The sequence below is a fragment of the Symphalangus syndactylus genome, chromosome 6, assembly GCF_028878055.3.
Source record: "Symphalangus syndactylus isolate Jambi chromosome 6, NHGRI_mSymSyn1-v2.1_pri, whole genome shotgun sequence".
Classification (NCBI taxonomy): domain Eukaryota; kingdom Metazoa; phylum Chordata; class Mammalia; order Primates; family Hylobatidae; genus Symphalangus; species Symphalangus syndactylus.
The window spans coordinates 26,154,322-26,170,401 of NC_072428.2; the positions used below are offsets into that span (position 1 = coordinate 26,154,322).

Here is a 16,080-nt window from a genome sequence, read left to right on the forward strand (position 1 = left end):
GATCTCAGTTGCATCCTGGGTACCAAGTGTTGTAGTTGGGGTGGGATGCAGAGACATACTTCAGTCTCAGGAAATTTACCATTTAGATGACAATTTTGGTAACGACTAGACAAAAATGAATGTCTGTATTGGAGTATGAAAGGGGCAAATGCAATTGCTAGTAGAGCTGGAATGGATATTTTTGCAGTGCAGGCTTGGGAGTAAAAAAAAGTGAGCAGTCAACAACTGGTACCTAGAACTATTTCTCCCTTTGTCAGGGAGAAGGGAGTTGAAAAGTGCATAAATAAAGCCAGGTAAGACAATGCAGTTGCGCTCTGACTTGAAGTTAGGAGGGGGTTGGAGGAGTTATTCAGAACTTTTCCTAACTTCAGGATTCAAGTCATTCCATGTCTCTGTACTAAGAAAAGAGTGGGTGATGGGAATAATGTAATATATTTGCCACACTCACAAGAGATTATATGGACTGATGCCCAGAAACCCATTAGTAATAGCTAAGTAAGTCTTTCTCTGTCCCTGTAGGCCTACTGGCAGACATTGCTAATCAATCATGACATTCATTTCCCCTCTGAGACTTAGAATCTTTCTCAATACCACATTCCAAACAAACACTAACAAATGTTATAAAACTGAGCTCCAATCCTTGTGCTAAGTTATGTGGTACAGAGTAAAGGGACATCAGCAGTGCTTGGAGTAGCCCAAAAGAAGAGATGACATGAGCTGGGCTTTGAAGGATGGGTACAATTTGAGCAAGTGGAGAAGAGTCTTAGGAAACAGCACCACAGACACTTAAGTGTAGAGAAGGTAATGAGTGTGGCAGTTTGGAGGAGACTAAAGATGCTGACCTACATAGAGGAAAGGGTCTGCGTAGGAATAGGAAGAAATAGAGTTGGACAAGAACAGTAAGTTGGGATATGCCAAACATTCTAAAAAATTGTTGTGATTGGAAATAGGGTGTTATTATAGGCTGATACAGAATTGCTGAATTGTGCTGTGGTAAAAGTGGTGATCAAACTCCTCAGGAGAACAAGGCACTGGAGTTAGGGAAGCCAGCTAAGGCAGATATTAAAGGAATGCAGGAATGAGGTGAGGATGCCCTATTCTGAGGATGATGGACAAAGGCTGGAAGAAATGCAACTCATACTTTTATTCACCAAATATATATTGAGTATCATTTCTGTGCTGAGCACTAATCTAGGTGCTGGCATACAGCTGAAAGCAAGACAAATAAGATCACTAGTTACTGGCATTTACACTGTAGTTAGGGGAGACAGACAAGAAACATTTTGGTTTATTTCAGGTACCTCTTATCATGGTATCTCTTATTTTTATAAATAAAACTGAATAATATGGCAGAGAGCTATGGTAGGGGAGGGTGCACTTTAGATTTAGCAGTCAGGAGAGGCACCTAAGCAGATGACACTTGAGTTGATACCTCAGTGATAAGAAGGAGCTTGATATGGTTTTGCTCTGTGTGCCCACCTAAATCTCATCTTGAACTGTAGTCCCCATGTGTTGAGGGAGGGACTTGTAATTCCCATGTGTTGAGGGAGGGAGGTGATTGGATCATGGAGATGGTTTCCCCAATGCTATTCTTGTAATAGTAAGTGAGTTTGCACGAGATCTGTCATATTAATTAGTGTTTGGAAGTTCCTTCTTTGTGCTTCTCTTTCCTGCCGACTAAGGTCAGCAGCACGAAGGTGCTTGCTTTCCCTTCACCTTCAGCCATGATTGTAAGTTTCCTGAGGCCTCCCCAGCCATGTGGAACTGTGAGCCAATTAAACCTCTTTCCTTTATAAATTACCCAGTCTTGGGTACTTCTTTATACCAGTGTGAAAATGGACAGAGCTACCATGCAAAGATAGGGGTATGAACTCTGCAGGTGGAGAACCCAGTAAGTGGGAAGGTTCTGAGGCAGGTAAACCAGGCTGTATGGTCACTTGTCCTCTGAGGTCCTATCTGCATTAGTTTTAACACCTCTTGATCTCATCTTTACCACTCGTCCTCTCCACCCATCCTTCTGGGCCACATAGACCTCCTAACTGATTCTCAGGCACACTAAACATGATGTTCTTTCTCCATATAGCTTCACAGCTCATTCTTTTTTTTTTTTTTTTTTGAGACAGAGTCTTGCTCCGTCACTCAGGCTCCAGTGCCATGGTGCAATCACAGCTCACTGCAGCCTCCACCTCCCAGGCTGAAATTATCTGCTTACTTCAGCTTCCCAAGTAGCTGGGACTGCAGGCATGCACCACCACTCTTGGCTATTTTTTAAAATTTTCTGTAGAGATGAAGTCTTGCTATATTGCCCAGGTTGGTATTGAACTCCTGGGCTCAAGCAATCTTGCCTGCATGTATTGAAGGAAGTGTTGGAATTACAGGCATTAGCCACCGTGCCTGACCTCATTATTTTACTTCCTGTAGGTCTCCATGCAAACACCATCTTATCGGAGAAGGCTTTCCTGAACATTTTATGTAAATTATATTTAACTTACTTCCACTCCTAGTCCCCTTCCACGTTTTATTTTTCTCCATGGCACTTATTTTTCTTCACTGCACTCCATTATTTCTTTTGATTTTGCTCCATGGTACTTATCTTCTTATATTCTTGCTTATATATGTATTATTTTTTTTCTTCCCACTAGATACAGTGTTCCATGCATGAGGCAGGGAAATTTTTCTGATCACTATTGTATTCCCAGAATCTAAAACAAGGTCTGGCACATGGCTAAATACTCGAAAATTAATGCAAGAACGTATGATGAACAGCGTTCAGCTGTTTGGTTGTAGCTGTAGCCAGTAACAGCAAAGTCAAAGCTCACTGCCTTCCCTGACCCCGTAGAGTCAGTGTTTGTATCCCAAGGCTGTGGCATCTTCAGCTCTTGCAATTCTTCATGTTATCCCACCTAAATGTGCACATATTCCTGTGTTCCAAAAACTGCTGAACTTGAGTTTTTCCTAAGTACATCTAATTGAACAATCTGTGTTTCTACCTAAGCTTTTTCAATTTATATCCTCTCTTGAAAGTTTGCTATAGTAACAAACACACATTTTTTTTTTCAAGTTCTTCAGTGGCTTTTTCCAAGTCAGGTTAAGAAATATTTCCTAGGAGCTTTGTGGTAGACAGCTTGACCTAACCTACGTCTCTGCCTCATTCCCCACTATTGTATGTCAGGCCTTTTATATTTATTCAACAGGAAAGGGACCACTTAGACGTCTCTAGGAATGCCCTGATTTTCTATGTCCTAGTGACTTTCCTGTTTAGTTTCTTCTGTTTTGACTATTCTTGGAAAATTCTGGTAGCCCTTTAATTCTTTAAAGCTCAACTTATGGAACACCACCAAAAGCCTCCTTTGGCACATTTAAAGAGAGGTGATTCCTTTTTTCTTCATTTTATGACAGTATTTTATTACATGTTTGACATACTCATCATACTCCATTGCAAATGTTTCCTAAAATATCTCCGCCATTACCCAATGTCCTCTCTAAGGGCGAAGACTACATGCCATCTCCTTTGCTGAATGGTACTTGTCATATATAATAGATAATAAAATAGCATAAAAATAAGAAATTGCATGTGAAGATAGCTTACATTCTAGAAATAATAGAAATGTTTTAGCCGTCCCTAATTTTTGTTGATACCACTAACTTCGAAGTGTTTGAAATATGCCACATCTATTCAATACTCTTTGAAACTGAGGAGATAGCACAGAGCAAAGAAGTGCCTATCATTCATATAGTCTCTAGGTTCATTACCATATAGAACCTTTGTCCTTATTGATCAGACTGTGATGTTAGATGGCTTTATTTTCCACAGGGTCTTTTTCTGCTATATCTCCTTCAGGGCTCAGCAGATGATACTCCACTTTTTTGCTTGAGAAAGTATTTTCACACCCTAACCCATGCAGAAATGGGGTAGTATATCTAACTCATAAGAAACACAAAGCATTAGCACATACAACGTGGTCTGTAACTTCCAATACAAAAGGCAGTGTAGCACTGTGGTGGAGCAAAGGTTTTGCAACCAGAGCGAGCTAGCTTTAAGTACTGGCTCTGTGATTTTCTTGCTTTGTGAAATAGGGAGCCTCAGAACCTCAGGTTCAGCATATATAAAACAGAATAATTCACTCACAAAGGCAGTTATGAGTACTTGGTACAGTTCTTGGCATATAAACCTTTCAGTACATGGTTGTACCCACTGTTTTCAGGGAGCTCAGGTTTTAATGACAAGACAAAGGTCATACCTAAAATATTTGGAAAATAATCACAACATTGGGTAATGAAATGGGGTACCCTGAGAAAGTTTGTTTGTGGGCTTGTAATAATCAGAAAATCTTTCCAAAATAGAAAGAGTAATTTGAGAAGGACTATAAAGGATGAGTAGGAATGGACTAGACAGAAATAGATAGGGCATCTCAAGAAGACAATGAAAAGTTAATGGAGGTTGGGTGAACATTAATTCATTAGGCATTCAAGCCATGTCCAGTGTACAGAAAACAGAGTCTGTTGCTGCTGTTGTTGTCACTTCCCTTGGAGAGGACATGTAAGGCCAGCAGGGAGCCAGGCTCAAAGACAGAGAATAGATGCAGAGAGAACTGGGTTTACAGTCTTCCCTGGTTCCCTCAGGGCTGCGCTTGAAGCTCCCTGAATCCCAGAGCACGAGAGCTGTATGTTCTTCCAGCTGTCAGTCCAGATAGAGAATACCTGCAGCTAAGGAGCTATGAGACTTCCCTTCAGCCTGGCCTGGTTAACACATGGAACTGGCCTCAGTAAATGCCCTTTGTGGTCAGCTACAGGAAACCCCTATGTCTTATGGAAAAACTGCTCAAGCTGAGCATCCTTCAATTCCTGCTCAAAGGCAGCAGAAACAAAGATATGTGTGTGTGGAAGAATAGAGCATTTAACTACTCTCCGTAAGGTTGAAAAGAAGGAAGGTATGCAAGCATATTTAACACATTGCAATGTTGTAGTTCATGAGGTTTTTGTAAACTAAGTGATTCCTGACCAAATGACAATAAATTCTAAACTTGGGTTGGAGCCAGGCACAGTGGCTCATGCCAGGGGTAGTGGCTCCTAGCACTTTGGGAGGCTGAAGTGGGCAGATCACATGAGCTTAGGAGTTCAAGATTAGCTTGGGCAACATGGCGAAACTCTGTCTCTACAAAATATACCAAAAAAAAAAAAATTAGCTGGGCATGGTGGCATGTGACTGTAGTCCCAGCTACTAGGGAGGTTGAAGTGGGGGGATCACTTAAGCCTGAGAGGTTGAGGCTGCAGTGAGCTGTGATCATGCTGCTGCTCTCCAGCCGGGGTGACAGAGCAAGATTCTGTCTCTAAATAAATAAATAAATAAATAAGCAAACCTGGGTTTGAGTGGAGGTATGTGAGATATAGCAAGATGTCTCTTCAAACAGCCTGCTCAACCTTTTATTCTTTAATCCCCAATACTGCCCCACCCTTCTTCTCTTCTCCTTTACTTCTTTCTGACTTTACTACGTGCCCAGGCATACCACAGCAACAGTGACGTTATCAACAGCAGCTCACATTCCTTTCCTTATTTAAAAATAGACTGACTCTCTAGTTTGCTGCAGGTGACCCCTTCCTCCTTTCGCCTCTCTCCCATTACACGTCTACCTTATCTAAAAAAGATTAAATGTTTAGCCAGTCAAGTCTAGTTTAAATTATACTGTCCAACCTCACCACTGGGGAAAAGACACAAAGGCAAAAGTCACGTTAAAAATAAAAACTTCTTTACTCGCCTTTGTTCTAAGTACTCTAGTAGCAACCAGCCATATGGGAGACACTCTTCTGCACAAAAGTAAATTTGCTTTACAAAAAATCCTTTATCTAAGTGCTCGTTTTTCCTTAGGACTTTGAGCCTTATTTCTAACAAGCTGCATGTTCTTAGGTGTATATAGTTAGGTAGTAGCCCTTTGTGGCCAACTTCCATGGCAAACATTTTACTATACCTGCTCTCTCCAAGGTCACTAGTCATCTCCAGATTTGAAACTCGTGATTTTTCCCATCAGTTCTCAGCCTTCTTGCTCAAGCTGTCTCATTTTCTCTTTCCTTTGACTATTTCCTTTGGGAGATTAAGATAATGCACCTTGTCTTAAAGCTGTTGGCTACTTTTCTTATCCAGTTACTTGAAGATAGGGAATATATCTTATTCATATTCCTAACCTGCCCACCACAGTAATTTTAAAGCACAAATGTTTAAACTAATGAATAGCTTCGCTCCTTACATATGAGTCAAGGACCTCTACAATGAGTTATGTTGCTTTGCCTTTCTAATTTATACTCATCACAAATTTCTAATGGGCCTCTTTTCTAAGCATGAGCCAGTACCTTTGATTCCTGTTATTATCCATATAGGCCATTCTTATGACTACATGCTCATGCATAAGTTTGGAAGAGCAATGCTGGATGTAGCATCTCTGAGCCATGTGATATTATAGAGCTGAGTGACAGTTTTGTGCCAGGAGCCAGCAGAATTGCAATCTCACCTTTATTCACCGAGTAACTTTTGGTAAGTCATTTATTTCCCCAGTTTTTTTGAAATAAGCAAACAAAACACAGGGAGATATTTGCCTGAGAGGTTTGTGGCAAGGGTCAAATTAAGGAATATTTGTGAAAATGCTCTGTAACACATGAAATGTTATATACATTGGTTTAATGATGATATTGCAGAGTTTCACATTGAACTGTATGTTAAATTGGGGAATATTTAGTAGGGAAAATGAAGAAACATCAACTTGTTCAAAATATATTTTAACATAAATCACAATATATGTTATTTCCATAAAATATAGCTTGACATTTGTGGGGAAATCATATTGTTGGTTCCAATCAACAATTTCAAAAGCATTTTCTGCAGATACATGAATAAATATTTTTGGAAAACACTGAATCAAAGTTCATCAAAATTCTGTTATAACTCCTTATACCTTTTAATTCAGTTTCACTGAGAAATTTCTAAAATGGGGGTGTTGAAGTTGTATGTGTTTGTGTGTTGTACATGTGTGTGTGTGTATAGAGTCTATCTTGCCATATTTCCTGAAAATAGATGAATAGAAAATGTCCTTCCATTTTTCTACAGAGCATCATGGGTCTAGAATTCCATATAACATTTTAGAAAGTGCTACTCTTATGGCCCAAACTATTCTGTGATCCAATTACTTAGCTGGAAGATAGGCCTGCAGGAATAGTAGGTAACCTGTCAAATGTACTATATATTCTTAGGATGTGACCAAAATGCATGATCTAGCTTTAATTTGGTTTATCAGAGAAAGTCATTACCATGATATTCATTACTCTCTAGCAAATGGGCATCCTGAAAGGGAGACCCAGATGGCTGAGCTAAGATGTGGATGAGATTGGTTAGAAAGACTTACCAGGCTTTTCAATGATAATGTCAATGCAACCACAGAAATCATCCCTGCTAACTACCCACTGAATCATTTCTTAATACTTGACCTTCTCCAACTAGACCAATGAGAGATCTTAAAAGAAAAATGTAAGTTTATAGAATTCTATTTGGACACACTTTTTGTCATTCATTCTTTTCTGAAAGAATTTACAAGGTATCTGCACCAATGGAAATCACAAGTCTTGGGTTCTAAAAGGCTAAGAATAAAGCTCGGGTTGGGGTGGCTTTTGCCATACATTTGATGAGAAGGCCTCTCTGCCAAGACAAGCTGAGAGTACTAAAAATATTAGAAAAAGGGTCACAAATGGACAGTTCACTGGCTGCCTTTAGCACTCAGATATTATCTGTTTGGGGCACAGAGTGTTTTGAAAACCAAGTAATTGTGTCACAATTGAGATCTTGAAAAATTCAGAGACTCAGCAATATAGGGCTACATTTCTGTGTGAAAGCCATCAGTGATAGCTGAGCAGTACTTGTTTAGATGCGGCTTATGCTTCCAATTTACCCTGGTCCTTAATTCTTTTTGGTTTTGGATGTGAGCTATTTCACTGAATTATGTTCACCTGCTTGGCCTTATAGTACTTTATGGTTGGTATCCTCCGTATTAGTAGTATTGTTATTCAGTGCCTTCTAGCATGAATACTTCTTCCAACCATTCTACTTAGGAACACACAAACTGTTGTTAGGAATGTAAATTAGTACAACTACTATGGAAAACAATACAGAAGTTCCCCGAAAAACAACAAGTAGAACTACCATATGATCCAGCAATTCCACCACTGGGTATATATCCAATACAGTGGAAATCAATATATCGAAGAGCTATCTGCACTCTTCTGTTTATTTTACCACTATTCACTATAATCACGATATGGAATCAACCTAAGAGTCCATCAGAAGATGAATAGATAAATAAAATGTGGCATCTTTATACAATAGGATATTATTCAGCCATAAAAGTAATGAAATGCAGTCATTTGCAGCAACATGGATGGAGTTGAAGGTTATTATGTTAATTGAAATAAGTCAAGCACAGAAAGAGAAATATTATGTGTTCTTACTCATATGTGGGAGCTAAACAAGTGGACATCACAAAGATAAGAGTAGATTGGTAGTTATCAGAGGCCAGGAAGGTAGTGGGGAGGAGGGGAAAAGAGGGTGATTAATGCAGGGGTCCCTAACCCCCAAGTCCTGGACCAGTACTGGTCTGTTAGGAACCCAGCCGCACAGCAGGAGATGAATGGATGAGTGAGCATTACCCCGTGAGCTCTACCTCATGTCAGATCAGCTGCGACAGTAAATTCTCACAGGAGCACAAATCCTATTATGAACTGTGCATGTGAGGGATCTAGGTTGTGTGCTCCTTCTGAGAATCTAACTAATGCCTGGTAATCTGAGGTGGAACAGTTTCATCTTGAAACCATCCACATCCCTTCCCCCACCCGCATCCGTGGAAAAATGGAAAATTGGCTTATATCAAAGCAGTCCCTTGTGCCAAAAAGGTTGGGGACCACCGGATTAATGGGTACAAATATACGGTTAAGCTGGGTGCAGTGGCTCACACCTGTAATCCCAACACTTTGGGAGGCCAAGGTGAGAGGATTCCTTGAGATTAGGAGATCGAGACCAGCCTGGCCAACATGGTAAAACCCAGTCTCTACTAAAAATATAAAAATTAGCCAGGTGAGATGGCACACACCTGTAGACCAGCTACTCAGGAGGCTGAGGCAGGAGAATAGCTTGAACCTGGGAGGCAGATGTTGCAGTGAGCCAAGATTGCACCACTGCACTCCAGCCTGGGAGACAGAGAGAGACTCCATCTCAAAATAAAAATAAAAATAAAAAATAAAAAAACAAGATATGGTTAGAAGAAATAAGACAGTATTCAGTTGATCAGTAAAGTGATTATATTAGCAGTAATCTATTGTGCATTTCAAAATAGATGAGAATGATTTGAATGTTTCTAGGATAAAAGAAAGACAAGTATTTAAGGTGATGGATATCCCAGTTACCCTGATTTGATCTTTATACATTATTTGAATGTATTAAATTATCGTATGTACTCCCAAAAACGTACATCTGTGTCAGTAAAAAAAGAAGAAAAATAGCCTTTTTATGTTTGCCAAAATATTTAGCATTTCTGATACTTTTCATTCCTTCTTTAAAACTCTGAGATTCCATCTGGCATCATTTGCTTTCTGCCTGATGAAGTACCTTTACCATTTCTTGTAGGGCGTATCTGCTGGTGAAAAATTCTATCAGTTATCAATTATTTGGAGATAACCTTTTCTTTCCTCCTTTCTTTTCCCTTTCCTTTTCCTTTTCTTTCCTTCTGCACTTCAAAGGTATTATTTTACTGGCTTCAGGACTTAGTTTTTTAACATTTTATTTATTTAGTTGACATAAAAATTGTATATATTATATACTTAAAAATGTGTGTACATTGTGGAATGGATACATTGAGCTAATTAATGCATATGTCACTTCACATACTTATGTGGTGAGAACTCTTAAAATCTACTCTTTTGGCAATTTTGAATAATACAATACATTGTTATTAACTACAGTCACCATGTTGTACAGTAGCTCTCTTGAATTTATTCCTAGCTAACTGAAAGTTTGCATCCTTTGAGCAACATCTCCCCAACTTTAGCTACTGCCACCCCTTCCTACCAGGCCCTGGTAACACCACCATACTGCTCTTTACTTCTATGAGTTCAACTTTATTTTAGATTCTAAGTATAAGTGAGATTATGTGGTATTTGTATTTCTGTGCCTGATTTATTTCACTTAACATAATGTCCTCCAAGTTCAGTCATGTCGTCACAAATGACAGTATTTTCTTCTTTTTTAAGGCTGAGTAGTATTCCATTGTGTACATATCACCACCTTTTCTTTATCCATTCATTTGTTGATGGAGACTTAAGCTAATTCTCTGTCTTGTTTGAGCAGACAATTAACTTGGACTCAAGTTGCAAACTGTCTCCTTAGCAAAAGATATCATGCAGCTAAGGAGATGCTTTGCAACTTGAGTCCAAGTTATTGCCTGCTCAAAGAAGACACTACGTAGTGGCTTTTATTTCTATTGGTCTTCTTTAAAGATTGGGCTAGATATATTAGGGGCTCAGCATCTACTGTTAATTTAACTTGCAGACCTCTCAACTGAAACACTTTGCACTGTCTTTCCCATCCTCCTCATTATGTCGACCTAACAATTTTAATCTTCAAATATATCATGCAGATTTACCAATTCAAAAATATAAAGATATATTTTAAAGGATGTTCTTTGAAGCTTAATTGGTAATTGCTATTTGCTAAAATTTCTGAAAAAATGTCAGCCAGGGTCTGGGTAAATAAATCATGATATATGCGTAAAAATTCATGATATCTGACTAGCTAAAAATAGATTTATAAGTCTTGCAATAAAAATATTTCCAAAATATATTATATAGAAAAAGCAAGATAATAGGATTTGAATTCTCTATATACTTATATACATAAAGCTGTATATAGAGAGAATGTCTGGAGGTAATGGTGAAGGGAGACTTTTTGTTGTTTCTTTTTTAACCGGGGTGTGCACTGATTTTTATAGTGAGAAAGTAAAATTCATGTCTCAAGGCTCTTCCTCAATATACCAGTGGGGAGAAAAATAAATGTGAAAATTTAATCCTTAATATAGCTTTTTTTTTTGCAACATCCCCCTCTCACCTTTGCTAAATTTTACCTGTAAAGTCATTTTTGTAGAACTAATGGGGAAAACCAATCTGAACAGTAAAAAAAAAAAAAGCCCTCAACATTTTACTTTTTCCTTAACATAGATGTCAGTGTTTTATTTAATACCTAGAATTTTCTGTTTTAAAGGCTGGGTTGAATAGTGCTTTCAACAAAGAAGAAAGATAGAATTTATTTATTTATTTTTAAGTATGATGGCCTACAATCTTCTCTGTTACAAAAACCCACACCAAACAGATGACAAAATGACTTGCTGAAGGACATCATCCTGAGAAGATAAATAGACGTTAAAATGGTTTTGGCCTGAAAAATCAATTTGGTTGTCTATAGGCCTCATGGGAAGAAAATCACCTTTGCTGAAGAAAATATTATTTCTACCTCTGAGAGGGCCAAATCAGTATCAGGGAGGAAGGAAGGCTTTTTTTTTTTTAACGATGACACTTTCTCCAACAAAGAATGAGTGTTTACAGAAAAATGGGGGACATATACTTATTTTTCTCAGCATTGAAGTAAAACCTTGTCCTTCTTTATTGTTCACCCAGCTATAGCACATTACTGACATATATGTATAGGATAGAGAGGCAAAAAGTCATGTCATGCTGTGAGGGCAACAGACTGATGTCTTGGTGAAGAAAAACAAAGAACTTTGAAGGTGAGAGAAGAATAACAGGGGAACGTAGGTAAAGAAGGACCAGCTGAGCAAACTCTTCCTGGTTGAGAGTTGGCAGATGGCTGCAGCTTTCTTTTCTGTGTTGGGTGACCCATGGGAAGAACAACCACTATAGATTTTCTGTAAGGAGCAAGCAGAAGCATGAATAGCCTTCCAGCAACTTCTGGGAAAAGACTAGCCAGAGCTCTCTGACTTGTCACTAGCAGTCAGATTGGAACAAGTTGATTTATTAGGATGAGGAGAGTCAGAATAAGAAGTTGGGGGAGAGGGATTAGGAAGATTTGTAAGAGTCAAGACCTCATTCAAGAGGTCTCATAGAAAAGAATTGATTGAGCTCTAAAACCAGCTGAGGGTTTAATGCAGATGTTAGGAAGGGGATTAGCATCCATAAGCATCTTCTAATGGCACTATCCACACGCGGTAGGTGTAGGCATCACCTTCTTCTTTTTAATCGATGAAGGAACAAAGATTCAGAGAGAGGAAGCTTTTCTTATATTGTCAAACACTATTAAGTAGTGGAGTCAGCTTTAGACCCACCTTTATTCCAAAGCCTGTATCCTCTCCACTTCACCAGGATATCTCTCTGTTACATTAGGGCAGTTAAGGAAGCTCATGACCAGCTCATATTTACCATTTACCGTCTTTACTCTTAACTGTTTTAAGAATCTCTCCTCCTCTTCTGCCCCTATTCTCCATTAACCAGGTTCACCCAATCTAGCATTTAAAAGTAATTTATTTTAATCTGCATAACAGCCCTTGGCAGTAGCTCTTGTTTTTCTCCATTTTATAGTTAAATGAGATTTACAGGTCAATGTGATGACAAAAAAATGTTCGGTTTTGCTCACTGAACAAAGGCATGCTGGAATTTTGGAGCTGGAATTTTGGAGCTGGAATCAGCATTTGGATTGAGCTGCTGGTATCAGAGCAAGGACTAGAACCCAGTGGGACAATTGTGCAGTAATTTTAATCTCCACTAGATGGCACTGTAAAAAGTGCTTTGAAAAGTGGCTTCCTTTGGGAGAGCTTTATTTCCTATTCAGCAAATATATTACTCTCCTGGGGTACGTTACAGTCCTGGGGCCCAGTTCTCTTGAGTAGCTGGAATTCTGGCTTTTGCACAGAACTGTCTGTTCTGATGCAGCCCTTCATCCATCGTTGTCGGGAAGGGGATCATGAATGATTTATCACTGATGACTCATCATTAATGAAAATTACCAATGATTAATTTTTAAAACCTCTCCTTGGGAAGTTTGCTTACGCCCCCATACTTCTTGGAGTTTCTGTTCCCCACAAACAGTACTAAGCTGTCCTGAATACCATCCCTTCTCAACTCACAAGGCATACCCCTACCTTGGATTCATTTTGGAAATTTGGGAAATTGTCTCAAAGTCAATAACAAGATATCCGCCCTGCCTTAAGTAAGGAAGAGGGGGGATCTATGAGCTCTGCTCTCCAGAGATATACCCTTTGTCAAGGGTTAAATTATATCGTTATTAACTAATACCTTGCATTTTTGTCTCTTGGGTTCTTGATTACAGTGATGGTTAACTTTAGCCCAAACTCCCAAGTTTGACACACCCAGAGATCCATCAAAACTGTTGCAGCAACAGCATATAGTCAATGATGACTGTATAGCTAGTTCCCAGTCATATGTAAAGATGATTTGTAATTTTTATCTATATTTTCTATGATCTGATCTATAATCTGATCTTACAAAATCAAATCAAAATAAACTTCCTCACTTTGGAGACTTTGTCTGGAATGCTTTTGTTTTCCAAGTTTGTTTAGAAGGAACAGAATATGCAAATTTCTATGCCCTGTACGGTTTCAGCTTAATTATCATGCCTTTCTATCTCCCCAGATTAGGTTAAGACCCACAGTTATATTCTCCCATAACACTCTGTCTTCTACCTTCAAAGCCACTTTACAAACTAATTAATTATCTGTAATGTTTAAAACATGTCTGTTTTCCCTAGTAGATCTGAAAGACCATTGCTAACAATAATCCCTTCTGGCTTGTTCACCACTGATTCCTTAGAGCCAGGCATATACCTTATATACAGTCAGTGTTAAATAAATATGTACTGAAACAGAAATAAGTGTATGATTTAGCTTTATCTATTCAGCTGTCTGGGAAATAAATATTACTTGAGGAGGCCTATAATATATTTTTACAAGGTACATTTAGTTTTGAAAATATACAGAGAGCCTCACTGGATCAAGAAGAAATGTACATTCTCCTGGTAAAGAGGTAGGAAAATTGCCTCCTAGAGTGTATGTTCAGATCCAAAAGAAAAATGCTTATCTTTGTGTTATTTGAACAGAGCACCAAATAAATGATTGTTTGTTGGAACTATTATATTGCTTTTTTATCTCTTGGGTTCTTAATTACAACGATGATTAAGCAAATGGTTTATTTTTTTAAAACTAGAGTTTGGATATGATAAGCTTATTTGCTCTTATTCCATCAGAACATGTTTTGTTCTTCTGTTTTCAATTGATAGATTGTTTGTGATGTCTGCAATAGAGATCAAATGGAGAGAATTTTGCAATGATGTAATAGAAAGGGCATTAGAATTCTAGTCAGGAAAGTAGACTGGCTGTGTGATCTTATTTAAGCCACCTGCTATCTCTGAGCTTCAATTTAGTCGTCTGTGAAATGAGGAGTTGTGTTTACATGAGTAGTGTGGGCATGCAGTGTCTGATGTGGGCCTCATTCATTTCCACTCCTGGTATTTATATTTTTGGGTAATCTTCTTGCTTTGAATGTGAGTTGAATCCAGTGCCTGGCTTCAAACCAATAGACTATGAAAAAGGTAATGAGATGCCACCTTTACACACAGGCTACAAAAGATTGTGATTTCCATCTTGCAAGTGCACTCTCCCTGCCTTGACCTCCCTGATTTTGATGAAGCAAGCTATCCAATTGGGAAGCCCACATGTCAAGGAACTGAGGAAAGCCTCTGCCAATAACTAGTGAGAAACCGAGGCCCTCAGTCCAAGAGCCCTGAGTAACTGAATCCTGCCAAAAACCATGTAAGTGAACTTTGAAGCAGATCTTTCTCAGTCAAGTCTTCAGATGGGACCTCAGCCCTACTCAACAACTTGATTGCAGCCTTGTGAGAAATCCCAAAGCAGAGTGTTCAGTTAAGCCATGCCTAGACTCTTGCTGCACAGAAACTGAGATGTGTGCTGTACTGAGCTTCTAGGTTTAGGGGGAATTGGTCATACAGCAATAGGTAAATAATACAAGTGATTTCAAACTGATTGATGGCCTTATGCATGGATGACCACCTTTATAGCCTCTCTGTCCAGAGACATCTCCTCTCCCCTAATCGATCCATGTACAAAAATATATAACACTTATATGCCTATTGTTATGCTTTCTGGAAGGTTAAGAAAATCAACATATCTGATATGATATGCAGCTATCACAGAGGGGCAGCAGAGTAATAATGATAGGTGGGGTCAAAAGAGCAAATTATTATTGGTAAGTTTATAGTCATATCAGTTTAACTCTCTTGAGCCTCAGTTTCTTATTTGTAAAATGAGGAGACTGGAGTATAACAGGGTTCCCAGAATGTGGTCTCAGAACGGCATCATCACCATCATCTGGGAACTTAGAAATGCAAATCATCATCACTGGTCATTAGAGAAATGCAAATCAAAACCACAATGAGATACCATCTCACACCAGTTAGAATGGCGATCATTAAAAAGTCAGGAAACAACAGGTGCTGGAGAGGATGTGGAGAAATAGGAACACTTTTACACTGTTGGTGGGACTGTAAACTAGTTCAACCATTGTGGAAGTCAGGGTGGCGATTCCTCAGGGATCTAGAACTAGAAATACCATTTGACCCAGCCATCCCATTACTGGGTATATACCCAGAGGATTATAAATCATGCTGCTATAAAGACACATGCACACGTATGTTTATTGCGGCACTATTCACAATAGCAAAGACTTGGAACCAACCCAAATGTCCAACAATGATAGACTGGATTAAGAAAATGTGGCACATATACACCGTGGAATACCATGCAGCCATAAAAAATGATGAGTTCATGTCCTTTGTAGGGACATGGATGAAGCTGGAAACCATCATTCTCAGCAAACTATCGCAAGGACAATAAAACAAACACCACATGTTCTCCTTCGTAGGTGGGAATTGAACAATGAGAACACATGGACACAGGAAGGGGAACATCACACACCGGGGCCTGTTGTGGGGTTGGGGGAGGGGGGAGG

At 38.9% G+C, this 16,080-nt stretch overlaps 2 long non-coding RNA genes across 3 annotated transcripts in view; both read left to right on the plus strand.

The window, feature by feature from the left end:
- The window catches only part of LOC134736991 (uncharacterized), a 267,957-nt gene that overhangs the window by 161,785 nt on the left and 90,092 nt on the right, over positions 1-16,080 (plus strand). The gene's annotated exons all lie outside the window — the stretch shown is intronic.
- Positions 1-16,080, plus strand: part of LOC129484295 (uncharacterized) — a 107,292-nt gene that overhangs the window by 69,674 nt on the left and 21,538 nt on the right. The gene's annotated exons all lie outside the window — the stretch shown is intronic.